Source organism: Perca fluviatilis, chromosome 22 (genome assembly GCF_010015445.1).
Source record: "Perca fluviatilis chromosome 22, GENO_Pfluv_1.0, whole genome shotgun sequence".
Taxonomy (NCBI): Eukaryota; Metazoa; Chordata; class Actinopteri; order Perciformes; family Percidae; genus Perca; species Perca fluviatilis.
The window spans coordinates 17953242-17973570 of record NC_053133.1 but is presented as its reverse complement, the minus strand read 5'-3'; the positions used below and the strand labels follow the sequence as shown (position 1 = coordinate 17973570).

General features: G+C 36.8%; 1 long non-coding RNA gene across 3 annotated transcripts in view; it reads left to right on the top strand.

Annotated features, from left to right (window-relative positions):
- The first annotated feature begins 1070 nt into the window (after positions 1-1070).
- LOC120552218 overlaps positions 1071-20329 on the top strand; it is a 33243-nt gene continuing 13984 nt past the window's right edge. For 2 of the 3 annotated variants that reach the window (XR_005637975.1, XR_005637976.1), the window contains exons 1-5: positions 1071-1353; positions 1943-2014; positions 4304-4371; positions 18303-18375; positions 18477-18650. This is a non-coding gene — a long non-coding RNA (uncharacterized LOC120552218). The remainder of the gene's footprint in view (positions 1354-1942; positions 2015-4303; positions 4372-18302; positions 18376-18476; positions 18651-20329) is intronic. The other variant, XR_005637974.1, reaches the window with a different exon arrangement.

The following is a 20329-nucleotide window of genomic DNA, read 5'->3' as shown; positions in this document are numbered from 1 at the left end:
ACAAATTAAAGGGTGCAAAGCCGAAGGAGACAATACTTGTTATTTTCCAACCAAAGGACAGAGGTTCTTTACAACAAACTTGTCTGTATGGCTTTAAATTTAAATGCCAACTTGGAAGTTGTTTTGTGTGACATAATATGTTTTTTGCTGTCAATTCATGAGGGTCAGCAACGGTCTTGAGAAAGTGACACTGGAGCTGTGGAGTGTACATGCCTGCAATAGATTATTTTGTAAATGAACGATTTAATCTGTTCATTTTTTAAATAATTATACATTGTGTTTAATGCAGACTATTGTCCAAGTTGGAGCAGTTTTTGTAATGAGGGGAGCTCAAATGAATGATGTCTTTTTCACTAGCACATGGAAGTCTGGGGTTTGAATGCTATATTTTTCACTGGAAACTGGTCAGGGATGAACACTAACCCTAAAATAAATAAATAAAATACATGTGTGACTATTCACAAATAATTTATAAATAGATAGAGACCTGGGCAGCAGGAAACATCCTGATGAAGAGGACCATTGTAGTAATTTCAGTTAACTGTAGCCTAGGCGTGCACAACAAAGTATTGCTGACAGACACAATGGCTGCTGCATGTATCACTGACAACTGTAACTGGTGGTTCTGCTGATTTAAAACAAAAGGCACACCACACTGTGATTACTTTATACCCTGAGGTAATATTTATATGTATTTAAATGGTATGTAAAATTATATATATATATATATATATATATATATATTATAATTATATATATATATGAAAAAGGCAGATTATTTTAGTTAATTGCAATTAGGCCATGTGATGTGCATATCTGGGGTAATCGTGTCTTTGTAATAACTTATACCATGCATCTGCAATGAGTGAATAGGCTGCAGTCAGTGACCTACATCTCAGTGCAATGAACTGCTTAACTCAGACTGTTGTTTTATTCAGTGCACTGTCAACAGACTGGTGAGGAGGAGGAGGGGCGGGGGGGGGTTTATACTTATCGGCCACTGTGATTGGATGATAGATTTAGCTACTCCTCGCCATTGGCTGCTCGCTCTGTCACTCGGGAACTGTTCTCGCCGCTTCCCGCGCCATTCAGCGTGCACGCGCAAGACAACCAGGCACGTACCCGCTTGGAGACTGTCTGGAGTCTGTCTGAAATTGATAAAATTGGAGATGGAGTTTTACATCTGTTTGCACATTTACAAGGAAGCCGCCTGTTGGAAATGGGAATGTTTGCTCTCCTCCTCAAACGCCTTACTCCCACGACTCACCACGCTTCAGCCAACATATTTTTTAGATAAACGCTGTGAAAGTTTTTTCTTCTGCAGTCAACCAGCAGACACCTCTTTATGCACAGGTAGGTAACGTTAAGGCAGGCGCCTGAGTGCAAGTTGGCTAACATACTATGAATACTGCAGCAATATACACATTCGTCAAAAAAGATGTTTATTTGTGAACGCTAGCTGTACGTTTGTGTTTAAAAAGCGGGTTTCTAGCTTGACATTTAAATGTTCTTCCACCGTAAAACAATTGCGTGCGTGGCCTTAATTAATTGTTGCCGTTAAAACGAGGCGTATGCTGTGGGTTTTCTTATTATTTACAAATTCCACACCGTAACTGTAACGTTAGCTTTGTTTTGGAGACTTGACCTCATTCACACTACTTCAGGAGGATGCGCAGGTGACGCACCTTTGCTGACGTGAGGTTGTTGATTAACCCCACGCGCGCTTAAGATACTTGTTACTCAGCAGGCTCTTCTGTGGACTCATTAATTCTCTTTTTAACCCTTTCAGCCACACTACCTTCATTTCTGATTTCAAAGTACAGAACAATACCTATTTTAGGCACACGTGCAGATAACTAATCTAAACTATGTGACCATGAGGTGAGGTAATATGAATCCTGTATGAAATGTTTCTTTTCCTGCCCTTGTTTATGCTCTGCAGGGAATCATCCGACAGCCCTAGAGTTCAAGAGGAGTGCACCATCCAGAAGGCAGTCTCCATCAGCTCAGAAAGGTTGGTTGAGACATGGGAAGTCTGTTCACTTTAAAGGGTTATGTAGGGTGATACTGCATATATTTAATAGGGTTCATCAGACCATTGCACATATTCATTTGTCATTATTATGTCTCCCAACAACAGTTTTGAAAACATTGTGGAAACATCACTTGAACTCTAAATGTTTTCAGTATTTACCTTTAACTTCCCACAAGTAGTTTCAAAGTAAATCTTTTCCCCCGTCTTTGTCTGAGAATATCATTTACAGTAGATGTGCCTGCTCTCTTTCACACTATATTATATATATTATATTATATATATATTATATATACTATATTAACTATATTAACCTATAGCTATGACACAACAATGGAAATGTAATTTTAAATCAGGCTACATCATCACTTTAAATGGGAAATTCTACATGTTTTGTGCATTGTTTTGATACATTTTCTGTGGTTCAGCCTGGCATATTTGCTAATTCGGCTCAAACAATGCTTGGTAATCGTCAAAATATTTTCCTACCCAAATTTCTGAGCTTTTGCATCTCTTTGTGCAGAAATGAAAAGAGGGTAAATATGCATTTAACTTAAACCAATGTGTAAGTAATGCATGTGTACATGATCTGCTGCTGCCTCTGACTCGTCTAGACACTTTTGCTCTGTCACTGCAGCAGTTGTCGGCAGGCAGTGCAGTCATATGATTTGGGGAGCCTTCCTCCCTCCTCCCAGTGTCTTCTCTTTTGGGGCAAGATGGCTGCTATAGCATTGTTGTTATCCATGACGTATATGAATTGATTTGAGCATATAAAACATGGGCACACATGGTGATACATTATACCTCAATGAAACTGACCACAGGTGCTCAAGTATTGCACACAGAAGGTATAGTGAATGTTAACTCTTCAAAAGGTTTTTCTAACCTACATTTTTTGCGTTTAGTTGCTTGGATTATTATTTAATCACTAGTTTCCATCCTTAAGTCAACATAACCCAGTGACTGGACAGTTTCAATGTTTTGTAATTTTTGACTTGATGGAAGTTTATTCCTTATTTGATTCTGATTTGGGACCTTTGCTAGCCATTTTGTCAGATTAATCACTGACAATTTGTGCCAAAGGCTTCCAGGGCTTTATGATTTTGAAATATTTGTTTTGTGTATATCTGTTTAATATAGCATCTTACAACTATACATACTTATACTCTGTATCTCTAAAATAATTACAATATCTTACACGCAGTTTGCCTGTAATTACAGCATTTTTTAACATGTGGCAAAGCACATTGTGAAGGCAATGTGAAACTATATATGAATGTTGTTGGAAATTAAATTTGCAAACTGTAAAATAAAAAAAGTTTAGATTTTGTATGAATTTTTTTACAGCTTTAAAAAGTCATATATTGCACCAAGCATTGAGATGTGTTTTTAAAAAGTCAAAGCACTTTTTTTTCACAGTCCACTTATTCAGTGACGGAGGGTACAGGCAATATTAACTTTGCCTTCTAAAATGCTCCTAGCCTCACTCTGACATTACAAGTTACTTTCACCCAGTGAGTCTGTGATGTTTATCTGTTTGCCATATCAGTGACCAGCCTGTACAGATCTCTTCATTATCACCTACTTAGTGCATACTCGTATGATGTCAGACAGCTCCTTTAGTCTCATCTTGTCATATTCCTTAATAGTTTTTGAGTGCTTGTTGCTTATGTTTTCCCAGGAGAGTACAGAAACACTTAAAGCATGCAGTATCTTTGCAGGCCTGTCCCAAACCTGATCCTGTCCCAAAACATAAAATAAAAAAAGCTGATTATGTATCACAAAATCAGTTTTCAGTTATGCATATAGTATAGCAGTTTATTTGATGTTGGTGATCTTATGTTGTTATTCGTAGCAGTGACCACAATACTGAGTGGATGAGGATTTGTGTGCTTCCTGCATGCAGATTTTACATTAAGTAATGACGGACTTAATACAATCCATATTCCTAACTTATACGCCTTGAATTATCATCCATTTCAAAGTAAATATAACTACAGCTCATATTGTTTTACGATAAACTACTGTTAACAATTATTTGCTTTCAAATTGTTTCAGCAAATTATTGCAAACTATGCAACATTGTATTTGTTTTTTAACTTTATGACTGCAAATTTATCTTGAATATGAGTTACAAGGCAAATCTACAAAACAGCTTTTTAATTTAACGCTTAAGTTTTCTTTGTTTTTGTATCTGTGATAACCCTGTCTGTTATAACAATGTTATGCACAGTTGTTTGATGATGATTTTTTTTCTTCATGTTTTTACAGGGATCCATGGTTTCTTGCAGCCTGTCATGCCTTCGTGACTTTAACGCTGGAGTGTGTCGGCCCAAATGGTAAGATCTTTGTTGACCTGTTCATTAAAGCACATTTGGGCACGTTAAAAGTTGAGAAAAGCTATTCCAGGAATGCTTTAAGGTGCTCAAGCGAGTGAATGTGGTTGCCTGAGGGAAATATCAGTTGGTTGCACAAACCAGTATTTACAGAGGTTGAGCTCGGGCTTGCAATACCAATTCTCCATGATATGATGATGAAAAATAGCTAATCAAATTCAGTGTTGTCATTCACTCGTCAGCAGCAATCATTTTGTTTATTAACACTGATTTGTGATCTCTTCATAAAATAATCATGGATATGGATCTCGTAACTTTTACTTGAGGCTTAGCCAGAAAATGCTGATGCAAGAAGTGCTCTGAATCTTCAGCCTGTTTTTCTATTGGCTCATTGTCTCCACCCACAGTGCAGTCATGAGGTCTAACATCATGATGATGTCTGGAGAAAACAGGCTTTCATCTAGGCTCTAATGCTGCCTGAGCTATAATGAAAAGATTTCTTGGGTTATTTCTGTGCACATATAGAGTAACATTTGAGCTCATTCAAAGCATTGCTCTGTACAACTGTAGCACCTGCCATTGTCTTTTGTAAAACGGTGGGTTGTTTATCTCACCAGCCTCTGCTGCGTAATGACGCAGTTTCCTTTGACATTGGTGTGGCATATTTTAAATCAAGGCCTTCACTGTATTTTAAAAAGTCTCCTGGCAGCCTGCCAAAACATGGATCCATTTGCCTGTTCCCTCTTAAGAGCACAACTGCACAGCTGTGACCCTTAGCTAGTCCTAGCCATCGATAACTCAAAGCCAGCGGCGTCCATTTTAGGTTTAGGCAGTGGTGAAAGAGATGAACTGTAATGTAGCTTGTAGAAAAGGAAATCTGAACTCTCAGCATAAATTCAGTTGGGAAACGGCCCGACTTTTGTGGAGTAAACTAACTTTTCAGTGGAACAGATTAAAAAATGATACTAAACAAATGGATACATGTGGAAAATACTTGCATCGAATTTCTTTTTATGATTTATAGGTTTACTTTGTGTCGAGTGCAGCGCGATTAATTTTTATTTGGATGAGTGTTTTGATTTTAGCATCACCGTTTACTATTTTATTTTCATTCTTTTTAAAGTATCTTGCAAATGCTTTTGATGGAATATTTAATATTACTAAAAATGCACGTCGATAAAGACAAGAAAATGTTGAAGCAGTAATTAAATTCCACACGTATAATAATATACTACCGAAACATAATATTGACACTATAAAGTGAATTTATTTGCTTTAAAAACGCTTATGCGATGCACAGTTATTGCTGTTAATTTATATTTTTTATTGCAAAATGATCCAAGCCTCATCTAAAACATAAGACGATGAGTAAGACATGCAGTATACTTAAATAAAACAATATTGTCAAAAGCAATGAAAAGATAATTCTTTGATGATTTGGTCTTTTTCACCAGCTGAATATTACAGGCAATCTAAGTTCTCAACGTAGTTAAATTGTGTTTCACAAAATTTATAAAAAACTGTCCTCAACAAAATAAATACACATTAAATAAAATGCTGTTTTATTTAAGCGAGTCGGGCCTTGTACACAATAACATTATTTAACACAATTACTTCTTTCCGTACTTCACCTGTGTAATAATCAACATTAAAATGTTAGGTAGCTGTTTTGTGTCTGATTTGTACGATCATATTATGCATATATTTTTGAAATTTATTACAATTATTTCAGTTGGCAAATATTGCGATGCCATTTTCGTTGTATTAAGCTAACAATATACACATGAATATTAAATGTAACCACATATTTTACTCTTTATGTATATTACACATGGTGAGAATTAAATAAATTAAAGCTATATATATAATGTATTATTTGTACTTTATTTTGCATTAGTCTTAAAAGTGATCTTTATATCATATATCATGATATATCATATTAAAGTTGCATAGGATGTAAATGCACTTAAAATTTAAAATCAGCCCATTGCAACATTAATTCAAAAGTACTGTATATGGTGATGTAGAACTGCTAACTTGACTCACTGAAATGTTTAGGTGACCTTTACCCTCTTGAATACGTTTTTTCGTCCAGTGTTGAGACCTCGTGTGAAATGTTCTGATGCCACGTAACACAACAGTGGCTGTCAGTAACATATTGAGCTGGACCTCTGATCTGTTGCCATGAAAATAGAGAGAGAAAATGCACTTTGGGTTTATGCATGTGTTGGAGGGAGGTCGGAATTACCATAGATTAAAATATTTTTTTATTTTTTATTAATGTATTGCCTTGCACAGTCAAACCAAGTTTACTTTACCAAGCATGCAGCATGGACATGCATGCACACTCAAACTAAACTATTTCAGCTGTTCGACAGAATAGTTATTTATTCATATCAATACTTCACAAATGCCTTTGATAATATGCTTTATTGTTTTTTGTTGTTTAGATCTAAAATTTTACCGATTAGTTAAAGTGGAGTGTTTCCCTCATACTGTATTCATGATACCCTAATATTAGAATAAAAAACATGAGAGACTTGTTTATGGAGTGACCAACAGTAAGATCTTTGCCTGGAGACAGCAGACCTTTGTTTATCATTAAAACAACCACACACCACTCACTGACTGAGCAGAGGTTTTGAATTTCAGGTGCAGCCACAACATCAATATCACGGTCACATGAATATTAGATCCTCATTAGAAGAAGACAATTGCAAATGAAATTGCACTGTGACTATTCTGTAAATGTTGATTGTTAAAATGCATATTTATTAGCTTTGTGAAAGGTAAGTACCGTAAATAACTAGATTTATTTTACTGCAGTGTTGTGTGACTGCTATATGTTTGTCTGCATTTGTTTTCCAATGTTTGTGACCCAGCCAGTCTTACGATGTGCACATGTAGCATGTTCGTTACCACTTAGCTGCGTAGCATTGACAGCTTCAGCAACACTTCCTGTTTTAATTAGACTGCAAATCCACCACTGACTTTGAAATGAAGTGTGCTCATCTATAACACCCTCATAAACGCTACAAAGAAGGCTGTAGGCCTGGATGACCACTGTTTGACTGCAGTGCAAGGCTGCATGCCTGCTTAAACTGCAGCAGCCTGAACAAGTACTTACTCTCTGGGAAGAAACTTTTGGCCTGAGATGAACTTCTGCTTATTTACTTGACTCTTAACTTTCACTGAGTTCTCCACACATACCGCTGAATGGAGGTCTTGCAAATGAAGAGGTGTAGTCTAGTCTAAGTTACCATTGTTCAACAAAAACTGTTGCATATAAGCATTTAACAATACTGCACAGTGCTTGATGGAGATTGTATTGTTCATTTGAATAGCAGGGTCAGTGTCTATAGTAAAATAATCTCAAACATGTATGTTTGGACTCAATTGTCTAGTAAAATAATCTGAAACATGTATGTTTGGACTCAATTGTCAACTAAAAGATTTTAATGGCTTTTCTTTTTACCCTTTTACACAAAAGCTGATGAGAGGAAACAAAGTGGTTGCCATTGGTGAAAATGGGTCAATTCCCCCTGTTATCTATCCCAGGTCTACCTTTCTCTCAGCCGGGGTTTTATGCACGCCAGACCTGTTCAGCTTGGTTGAACGTAAAGTACCAGGTGTCTTTGAAACCCTATACTATATACTATACTATATACTGGCGAGCTGGAACAATACTGGATTTTAGAGCCTGGTAGTGATATTTAGGAGTAGAACAAAACATCATGATGATACATCAGCAGATATGTGTTTACTTTCTATACATTTTAATCAAGGATCAAATCAATCAAATAATAAATTGTTATCAAAGTTATGATAGTTGAACAATAACGTAATTCTTAGCAGAGTGAGTACAAACCTCGAGCTATTACATTGCCGTGTTACTATTTGTTTGAATGGTAATACTTTTGTAAGTTTCTTGGTGTAAATAAAGTAAAAAAAAAACATCTGGTCACACTGTAATATGGTACTCTGAGAACTATATAGTAAAACGATTTCTCGTACTCAAAGCTATACATTTTTGCCATTTTTAACCTTAAAGATGCTTAAACTGAAGTGTAACATTTTGCATTAAGTTTATATACTTTATGTACTGACTAAAGAGAAACTATAAAGTCATACATGTTTTGTCTGAGATCTCAGTTGCATCTCAGGTGTAAAAAATAATATTACAGCGACTACTTTAATGAATTAAAAAAAAACTGTTTAGCAAAAACAAGTACAGTCTCCAGTTGTACATTTGGTCTTGTGTAAACACTGACAACCCACTATTTATCTAACCAATAATTTTGTTTAAATATCATAATCGTACAAGGATCTTGTGTGCAAAACTTATTTCTTAATTCTCTTTATGTAAGGAGTATGAAAAAAGTATTCTAACATGCCACAGCTTAAAAATTGCCCCAGTTTAGGAGCTTTACTGAAAGTTTCCTTCCGAGTTGGATATGTGAGACTTGAGGGTGTGCTTGCATTTTTCCTTAATTGGGGCTTATTTTAACACACCTGGACACACCTTCCACTTTGCCATTTGACCTTTTGTGAATTAAGATGGCAAGGCGGAGTTGGAGTTCGTCAAGCCTGCGGTACATCATAGCGAGGGGAGGCTGCACCATGACTAATTAGTAAATCTCACTTCTCTCTAAGGTGAAAAAAATGATTTCCTTTGCAGGGAGGTTGGGGGTTGATGAGTAAATACCCACCTGCTCCAAGTTGCAGTAACCTAATAAGTCTCCCTGGACTTTGAAAGTGAATATTTCATATTTCATTGAGCTCTTACAGCTTTTCTGCATGTCTCATATTTGACTCTCCGTAAGCCCTCTAAGATGGGTAAAGGAGAAAGACAGACTGTAAGGTCTCTTTCCTGCCACACAATGGTGTGGAAAGGTCAGGCCTAATGAAGTCGGGGGTGTGACCCCTAGTATTCAGTGACTTTGCATGGGCCTCCATCCTACCGCTGCAGCCATGCCGGTTAATCCCTTTTTGATCCTAATTGATAGGCATTAACATGATCCTTATCCAGGAGCTGTGTTTTGTCTTCCACAGCCCTTCTCTCTGGGTGTCAGTGACACAAAGTGTGAAAGCGTTAAACCAAATGTGAAATTGATATTTTTCATGTTTGTGTGCTTAAAATCTGACAGTGTCTCTAAACACTCACACAAAAGTGCCCAATGTTCAGCGTTTGCCCTTTGAGGATCTTAACAGGACTTAGCACATGACCTCTAGAATCCGACTGTGATGTGAATGATACCAGCCCATTTCCAGTTTGTTTTCTTTTGAGTCCTTTTATCTTCCTCACTAGGTGATTACTGCCTCTAACTGTTTACTAATTACCCTCTTTAAAATGTTTGCACTTTAAGTCAGGACCCATGTCACTTTTATGACACTGCATAAAGTGCAGGAGCTTTACCTGTTCCCAAGAGCTTCACCTTAGTAACTTCTAATGTTTATATTCTCAGATCTTCATACTACAAACCCTATAAGCCCTAATCGAATTAGCAATTTATAGTTATTATCACTAGTCACTAGACCATAATGGAACCTTTTCATTGCTTCTTATAGCTGAGATATTATTGGTTGTGTTTCACTCTAGTAATTTGAAGTGGTTGTCCCCTTTACTAAACTATATTGTTGCAACATTGATACTAAAGTTTCACATTATTCACACATCGTTGTTTAAAATTTACACTGTAGCCAGCAATTGCAGTATTTTTTTTTATTTTAACTAATGATTTCATCATGAAATGCCTGAAACTGAGGCGAGTGATTGACAATGGAAGAGATAACTAATTAATTATTCAGGATGTTTAGAAATACTTTTCACAAACTACATTTTTACATACCCTTAATATCGACATTATTTGATTTGTTATGATATGATGACTGTTTGTGTTGCTACAATATGAAGGTTCTATCAGAAATTAAGAAAGGACTCCGATTGTTGGGGTGAACTCAGTGAGGTTTTAAGAAATGCTGACTGGATCCTCTGATCAGTTTGTTTGATCTAAACCGTTTTGTATAGTATAAAAGTGTTTAGTGCATAATGACAACCTTTACTTTTTGAAAGCTTTAGGATTCAACAGGAAATCATTTAAGTAATGTTGAGCCATGTTCAATCTTAAAATGAGTACCACATTATGAGACGGGTACAACCTGCCATTTTTCATTCATTCACAATGAAAATAACAGTGAATGCCTGACACCCTGCAGAGCATTGCTGATAAACAAAGATTGTTGTGATTTTTCCCTCCCCATACTTCCAAGATTACAGCAAGGCAGAGTTTGTTTTTGGCAAACAAAAGTACAGTATTAATAAGTGTTATCCTAAAGAGCAAAAATAATGATAATTAGTTCAAAAAAAAAAAGAGTGAGAGGATAAAAGTCAAGTTGTAACCTTTGGATTATTTTTCATTGTTTTCAATGTGGACTGAACACAGTAATTGATCCAAAGCGCCTTTTACAATATGGATACATTCCAAGAAAAGTTTACAATTTTTAAACACATTTGACTCCTCTCTTTGCATTGGAAATTTAGGTTTAATTCTTCCCTTTTTCCTAATTTCATTTTCTCAGAGGTTATACACTATATGTTTATACTATTGAATGCTATGGGGCGTAGACTTAAAATGAGCATATACTGTAGGGAAACTCTGACTAGACAGGGTCTGTATATGGGCATGATTCACATATGTGATATTCTGTCGAACTGATGCTGCTAAGCCACAGTAACTTTGTGCTCTCTTTAAGATGTCCAAACATCGATGATGCCAGTTTCCTCATAAATAAATTTTCATAAGAAACACTCGGCAGGTTTTAAGCCTTTTATATGGCCAACCATATTTGTGATCTCTTTTTTTCTCAGCACACTCAAACCTGCACAATTAAGAAGCATGTCTTGCCTTGTGCTCAGCAGTGTGCAACAGCCCACTTTAACTGTAAAATGCCAGGTGTCGTGTTGGTTCTTGTTGGTTTCACACAGCGACTCGAGTCCCTCCCTGGAACGCAGTTCTCAGGTCTCCATAGGATTGAGTGTTATTTCCAGCTTGTTTGTTGCAGTGAATAATGAGTTCTCTGTAAGGCCTGATGACATAATTTGGATATTTCTATGGAAAAATAACTAATTATGGAGCTAAGAAACTACAGATTGGGACTATGCTTGTGTACTTCACTTGACTGGCACCACCTGCCCTCTATATGTCACACTCCCTTCACTTATCCCACAGTTGTGAAACCGAGCTGGTGTCTGCCAGTTATGTGCAACCCCCTGCAGACACATATGCAATTAATCAGTAGTGGGTTGGACTTGATAATGCGTTTGTTATTTAGATTTTATTTACCTGTAAACAAAAAATTAGAAGTGACATACAGCATAGGAAGAGAACTCCCTCCAGTGTTGCTGTCTTTACTGGGACTGTAGGAACATTGGAGAGCATTGGAGAGACAGTCCCAGAAATACTGTATTTGTTTCTAGGCACGTAGTACTAGTACATGTTCGCTGGACAGTATTTGTCAGATGTTGTGGCTTGAACTGCTTCTGGAAGAGCTCTGGTTTTCTAGCATTTTGTCTAAAATATTTCAATCAAAGGTTTTGGAAATAGACCTTTAGCAGGGCAGGAACATGGCGTATGGTCATATGTAGGACTGCACGAGGAGTTTGCTTTGCTTCTGGCTGTGGTTGTGAATCTCTTTCCTCTGTATTATTTTCTCCACACTACCTGCTGGAAAAAGTAGTTGGTGAATATGAAACAGTTTTCTGTTTGTAAGATTGAGCAAGTTTAACCAGCGTTGCACTGATGTAACAAGTACAAATACATTAAGTGATTTTCTAAATAAAATCCAGCTGTGTGTATAACAACATATATATATACATTGTGCAACTTACTGCCACACATTTAAAGTCATATTTTATTGTTTACAAACCTCTTTTGGACTGCTTTTCATCAATAATTGCAAGGCTGAAAAGTACTTGTTGAGAAAACAAAGAAAAGCAACATAAGCCACATTGTGTGTGTGTGTGTGTGTGTGTGTGTGTGTGTGTGTGTGTGTGTGTGTGTGTGTGTGTGTGTGTGTGTGTGTGTGTGTGTGTGTGTGTGTGTGTGTGTGTGTGTGTGTGTGTGTGTGTGTGTGTGTGAGAAGCATGTGTAGCATCATTGCAAAAAACAACCTATATGGTTGACAACTGACTGTCCAACCTATGCTTATTCATGTCAAATCATTATTTGAGTGCATGTCTTAAGCATTACAGAGCAGTTATGTGCCACATCTCTGAAGTTTGGAACTTGTACTTTTATTTGGTATTGAATAAAAAGCCTCTTATTTTCCTCTTAAGCTTGATTCCAGCAACAGCGGATAGATCACAGAGCCTCACCTGCTTCAGTTTATCCTCTCCATATTGTTTTTATCTTCTCGTTGAAATGACACAGATGAAGAAATCAGATGTAAAACACTTGCAGGATGTTGCTGCAGCAGGGATGCCAATAGCTTGTTGTAACGTCTGAAGAAGGTCTTTTAAGACATTGAAGTCTACAGTAATTTCCTCTCTTCTCAGGATATAACTGTCAAAACGTATACCTGTAGGCAGCCTGTTGATTTTTAAGAATTGGCTTATTTATCTGTGCCATTTGACCATCTTCGGTTACTCGGATGTGCATCCTTTAATGTGTAACCACAGTTATTTTGTGTATTTGTTCAGTTATTTTGTGTATTTGTTCAGTTATTTGCTACTTTTCACTTATTTCACTTTTATTGTAACTTATTTATAAGTGGATTAAAAGCAGACAACTGAAAGTTTTGGGCCTGGATTTGATTTTAAAATTAAAGCGGCAAGGGAGAGATAAAGGTAGATAATTAGGACCTTAAGTTATAAGGTACATCTAACTAATTCACCCAGATGCTGTACATAGAAAATATGCTATGTCAGACCTGGGATACTGTAAATTTAACACTGAAGCGATATTTAAGATGATATTAAAATTACATGAAATTTCAGTACTTAAAATCAGCTTTACATAATTTCTCCGCAGTAAAGCTAATAAGAGACAAACTGTGTTTAGGTGCATGAGTTTTACCTTGGATATTCTGTGTGTCCTAGTTTTACCACTAATATGCATCTCATGATTCATTAAAACATCAATTTGTTCTGACAATACTATTAATTTGGATTTCATAAATCCCCCATATTTACATTAAAAGTTAGGATGACAGGTCTATCTGTAACCTTGAATACATATGTTCATTTAAAACAGCATTCTGTGTAGCTGGTTTTATTTACTGTGAGTTTAAAGAGAGGACCGTACATTGGTTCATAATACAGCCTTGTCTGAAATGATTGGTGGACAGTGTCACACATTTGTTAGACAAACTTAAAGAATTCTCAAAATGTTGAAATTTAACATTAAATTTAGGCCTGGGGCCCATTATGTGTCTGATTTGTAGCTGTTAGAATCATATATTGTCTGCAAACACGTTTTTGATGTAGTTTTGTACTTCTTTGCATATAATCGTTGGTTTGTGCTACTCAAGAGCTGAATTTAGATTTTTAGCTTTGTTATGAAATCAGTTTTCATAACATAGCTGGTCCCATATGGGCAGGCTACTCAATCTAACTTCACTTCTCAATGCTGCACATTCACCTTTCTCCTGACAAAACCATTCAAGATCAAGGGCAGCATCACCTTTGCCACTAATGAGGTTGTTTATTTACCAAATTTCCTTGTGGACTATGAGAGAGAAACAAGCCATGCATAGCAGAGCCTATAATCAGCATTAGCAAACGGGGCTCCAAAAGCTCCAGGTTATACATTTTGTGACAGTGTAACGCTGTGTAGCTTACCTGAAGTACCTGCATGTTAGACATGTAAACCTTTCAAAGAGGCTGCTGAAGTGAACAGACCACATTATTATAACCTGAAGTCATGCTGGATTTTAAATGGCATAATCTTCAAAGGAAAACGATAAAGACTTCTGGACTGGTGATTAGCACTTTGAAGGCTTTTATTTAAAATGTGCTCAATACCCATTTTGTTAACATTTGCCACTTTTATATTTATCTCTGTCAGGTTTTCAAAAACCCAGATGATTATGTCAAAATACCACAACTTTGACAATAAAGATGTCCTGGTGACTAATAACTTGAACAGTAATGTCTTTTTCAAACCCAGACTCTTGATTTGATGGGTTGTTATTCTATAGTGTCATTCCACTAGTTACAGGACATTGACATAATGGCGGTAAACACTTCATCTCACCTCTGAAGAAACTTTATCACATTGGCAAACAATGTTACAAATGCTAGTAATATTATGGGGAATGCCAGCTAGCAGCATTTTCAGCTATAATAGCAGTCTAGTAATCAGCACTTGGATTTCTGGGAGTTTTCCAGGCAACATGAGCAGCAATTAGGGCCAAATGATCTGTGCCCAAACAGCAGCTGCATCGGTAAAAAAACAAACAATTATTTGATATGTGAAAGGAACAGCCAAAAGTTATGACGCTATGTCATAACACTGAAACAGCTTTAACAAAGTGGACTGGGCACAGGGTAAAACAAATCAATAGGGATATGACAGATATACAGCATGCAGACTATTCAAGGTTGCAAATGTTGCTAATTGGCAACCTAATTTGACACACCTGTGTAGCAACAATGTGATTTACTAACCACCGCATACATTGGCTTTTTTATTTATGGTTATGCCCAATATCCTACTATGTCTTAAATTATTTGCCTCCTATCGACTGTATTGTATTAAAATCTCAAAACTATCCCATACATTTGTTTTTCTTCTCTTTTACATCACAATTCTATCCATAGGGGCCACTCTGGTACAACATAGACTAGTTTAAACTAGGGAAGAGCCTCTGGGCCTTGATAATTTGCAATAACATTTATGAATGTGTGGCACAGTTCTCTATTTGGTGCACAGCAAAATTCCATTTCTGCTTAAATACATCAATGATTTGCCGACCTGCTCATCAGAGCCCATGTACACTGCTTTATTTGCTGATTTAGATTAGCTTCCCATCTCTGCGTAAATGTGGGAGGCTTTACTGTATGTTTGCTTATGGTCCAGCCATCCCATCTATTCAAACAGCGTTCCCTTAATTTAATGCTGTGTGCTGGCTGAGCTTTTTTTTTCTTTTTTTCTGGGACCTTTTCTGTTATTTTGGGACCAGATGGCGAGGGGCACGGAAGCGCCTCTTTTGTCCGGGCGCCCCAGTGAAAAGAGGCTGTGCTCCCTAATGTAATCAGCGGCACCGGAAGGGTCCATTTTGGGCTGTGAAAGAAGACAATCAGGTCTGGACACGTCTAGATTACAGAAACGCAGAGTTCATCTCCCGACCCTTCCCCCTTTGACCAAGGCCCTGGCATGGAGGATCCTCATCTTTGATCAGTGGAGGGTGGAGATGCTTATCCGACCTCACGAGGGCCAAAGGCCACCCCCCCCATCCACCCTGTTTACCCTGCACTTGGCTGCTGCTGACAACTCCTTCCGGAAAGAGCCAGGGGGTGGTGGGTTGGTTTGGGCATGGGGGGATACCATGACCTGTCTAGACACAGTTTCTTGTTGCCCTGGTGTTGCCAAGGGGACATAATGAACTTTGACCTAAAATGTAGTTGGTTAGGAGCCACTCTGGTCATCCAAGGAAGACATTTTTTTTTCTTTTTAATTTTCAGGGTTGGGGGTGGGGAAATGAGGCGGGGGCACTGATGTGACCCACATAATACACAATCTGCTTTGAGGGACCACAAGCATGAATTTGTTGGCAAAACTTCCTTTTTATTTTAATAATTGTGTGAAATTTTCAGTTAGGTTACAGGACATCAGGACAAGATGGAGAACAATATAGCTGACAAAATCCTTCGCCTTTCAATTCCGAATCGACAATGTTACTTTCCTGACATTTTTTGGTTTGTTTGCCTTAGTTCATCTGATCCCACGATGACACTCTTGGAAGGAGGACTGATTTCTTTTCTTATTTTTATTTGTGACATGTAAAAGAAGTCATGCTGTTTTTGGTTCATGATAGTTTTTTGATTTTGATACATTTTTGGACATTTTGTTTCTCATGCGCAGTAAGTAATCATTGAATTTGATACGTTTTATGTTGTTAAATATTATACTCAACAGGCAGTTTGTATGTAAAACAAAGCAAATATTCTTACATTGACATGCATTTTTTTTAACATTGCTGATATAACTCGTCGTACTGAGCTGGTTTTTTTTTGTTGTTTTTTGTGCCTTGTTACGCCAAGGCAGTTTTCTATCTTAGGCAGATGTAATGTTGCATTCTATTTTTTTCTGTTTTATCTTAATGAAATTGATTTTATATATTTCAGTATATGAAAGTAATGGGCAGCTCTTTTTAACATGGACTTTTCTCTTAATTTGCACTTGTACAGAGCTTATACATGCAACAGTTTAATGAAAAAGATGAGAAAATGTAAATATAAGAAGTGCAGTGCAATAAACAATGCAAATCTGAGCCAAAATCTTGGTAAGTAAACAAAGTACATACTGCACTGACATACAGTATTGGTGTATACTGTTGTTCTATATACTGTACTGGCCTACTATTGATGTATAGTATGTACTTTTGAATTTAAACATATAGTAATGTCACAAATCAGATGAGTAGAATTTTTTTTTAGAGAATTTTTTGCAAATAATTAGAATTACATTTTCTCTTGTTTTCAAATTGTCAAACGTAATTAGTATGTTTGTTTATTATCTAATAGAAATGTTTTGCTGTGGATGAAGTTGGGTGTTGGTGTTATTCTTATTTATCATGTCATACTTTGTCCTATACCTAGAATCCCTGGTTTGCCTGAACCACAACATTGCCAAATGTGTGAATTGGCTTTGATGTTGAGGCTGATCCTCAGGAGTGGGTGTTGTGATTCCACCATCATGGCCGCCACTACCAACCCCGCCCTCTCTCCTGCCACTCAGGAACAGTTAAAATGGCAGCATGTAGCAAAATGAGTGAGATGGAGAAAGAGAGACGCCCACTACTGTGAGCTAAGGCACGGTCGACTGAGCCATAGCTCGCCTTGTATGCCAACTCAAACGGAGATGATTATTTTTGGTGTATTCGGCTGTCTGAGAACAATGTAGAATCTTAAGAAGTCTAGACAGGTAGATTGGGCAGAAATCAGTGAAGGGTTAACCTCTTTTGTCACCGATTTATCCAAAGTCAGTAGTTCACGATAGTGCTATATTTCCAGCCACAATCTGTCTGGACTTTGAACTAAATGCCGCTGTATATTCCTCTTTGAAATTAATGTTAAAAAATTAAATCCATCCAAACATAATTAGCAAACCCATGGCTACACTATTTTCATAGTAGAAATGCAGCCAAATAGAAAAATGTCAATGCTAAATGTGTTTTTTTGGGGGGATTTAGTGTAACCATTACTACAATATAATGAAAAGTGTAAACGTTTTTTAACCCTTCACCCCGGTTTTTGGTGGGCTGCCATTTTATTCTCCAAATTATTGGTTGCAGCCTGGCACGGGGAACGGACACTTATCACAGGATTTCTCCTCTGTAGCTTTTAAGATGTAAAATACAAGCTATATTATTCTGTATATATGTCTTAGTTTGGGTTGTCAGCGTTGGCCATAGCAGCAATGCTGACAGTGAAGTGGTACAGTATTTCAATGACTATATTCTTTTTTGATGTAGAAAGAACAAAGTGCTATGATCAGTGGCCATTCAAACCCTTTGCTCTTAGTCAAACAGTTCTATGCATGTGCTTATTATGTCATCTACTTAATACCAATTAAAGGCTATACGCTACACCAACCCAAAGCTGTTTCCATGAGCTAGAGACCCATTTAGAATGGATCCCAGAGTGTAGATGTGCGTATCCAGTCTAAATAAACCGTCTGAAATTAAGTATTATACCCAATAAACCTTTGCAGGTTGGGCTGCCACGTCGTAACAACTCTATTGCAAGGGATTCCACATCCAAACTGCAGTGTGGAGAATGTTTGGGTAAATGTCCACATCTTCTATTTTTAGGTCTTCCTACTCACACTCAATGACATTTTATTACTGGCTCTTGTTGTGAATGTTTTTTTTCCTTTCCTCCACAGTGTAGAGAGCTGGTGGTGGACTAGGAGGAAGATGTCATGCTAGGGATGGGTTTTGGTGATGATGTTGCTGCTGTTGATGCAGTGTCGAGCTCTCACTTTGTGCCTCTGTCAGTTATGATGCGTAACCACAAAGTGAGTGACAGGCCAGTCCCCGGGGAGAGAAGGGGGCCTGAGGTGAGTCAGATGAATCCTTGACCCTGTCTAGCTGTGTCAGCAAGCAACACAAACTCCCTAACAAAGGCCAGAAATGGCATGACTGTACACTGTACATCTTAATTTAGTATATAGAAAAAGAATGTAAGAAACACAACCCACTTGACTATTTCTGTTCAAGGGACCTGGGATCTGGTTTTCTTTTCATAAACTCCCTCATCTTATGAAATTATAATGCAGCATATCACATTACAGCCGGTACCTTTGATACCTGTGTGTGCATTTGTTTCCTCCAGAGCACTGAATGTTTTTAGAACCTGTCTCAAACATGAACTTGGTACTGATTTCGGTAGATATTCAACATAGTTTACTTCAGTGCATTACAGATAAAGTATTAAACACCCAATGCCACTTTAGGACTTTAAAAAAAGATGTCAGAGAACGGTATTATTTCTGTGTCATTCTGTGGAGTCAGATTTAGTTTTTAAAGCTTGTTTATTATAAAGGATTTGTTTCGTTGCATACAGATTTTAGCTCAAATAGCTTATATTTTAAATTGAAAAGCTTTCAGAGTTTCGGGGAGCAGGAAAGTAGTCGTCTGCAACAATTTTCGAAACTAAGTTTACTTGATAAATTGAGAAACTTTATTAGATTATTTACTAAACGTGATACATGAGCAAACAGCCAAAGAAGCATTAGAGTTTAACTGCAAATCAGCTGCAACCCTTTATAAAGAAATTGTTGATTGAATAAAATTTGAGTTTTATTCATGCATTAGTATTAAGGAAAGAACACAAGTTTAAGTGTGATGAATTTTACACAAACTGTAGTCTTATTACTGGTACCATGTATATGTAGTGCTGAAACAATTGGTTGATTAGTCAATGAGCAAAAAATGTAATCTATGAAAATTCTGATAATCTATAAGTTTAATTCATCTTTAAGCATAAATGCCAAACTTTTACTGTTTCCAGCTTTTAAACAGGATTATCTGCTTTTCTCTTTTATGTCCACATAAATTAAATATCTTTGGATTTTTGACTATTGGTTGGACAAAACAAGCAATTTCAAAATGTCACCTCATGCTCTGGAAATTTGAATAAGCATTTTTAGGACTTTTTGACATTTTATAGATTGAACGATTAATCGACTAATGATAAATAACTGTAGTTGTAACCCTCATTATGTTAGGCATAAACGTATACAGTAGTTAAAAATGAACACAATCTGTCAACTTTTCCATTTTCTTCGGTGAGGAATATCTGCTTCCATTTGCTAAGAAGAGAACATATCAGTATATCATGAAGTGCTTGGTTTGAGCTGTTGTACCTGAATTACTAGTGAGAGCAAGTAATATTACCAAAGCTGTAGTCAATGTTATTTTAGTCTGCAAAAAAAGTCAAAGTGAAGTCAGTCAGTGTAACTAAAACAATCAATGCAAACTGTCATCAACTGAAATGTAACCTAATTAGATTTTTTTTTTATGAACAAATATGAACTCTTTATGAAGAAATATTTCCTATAGACTTCTCACATTACTGTTTCCACCAACAACAAAAAAAAAGAAGAGAAGAATCTTTTGTGACACATCCAGGATTGTCAGTGTAGACCAGACGTACTGCTGGTCAAACCATGTTGTGAACAACTTTGTGAAATTTTGAGATTTCATGTTTTAATTTATCCCCCTAAACAGGGAACAT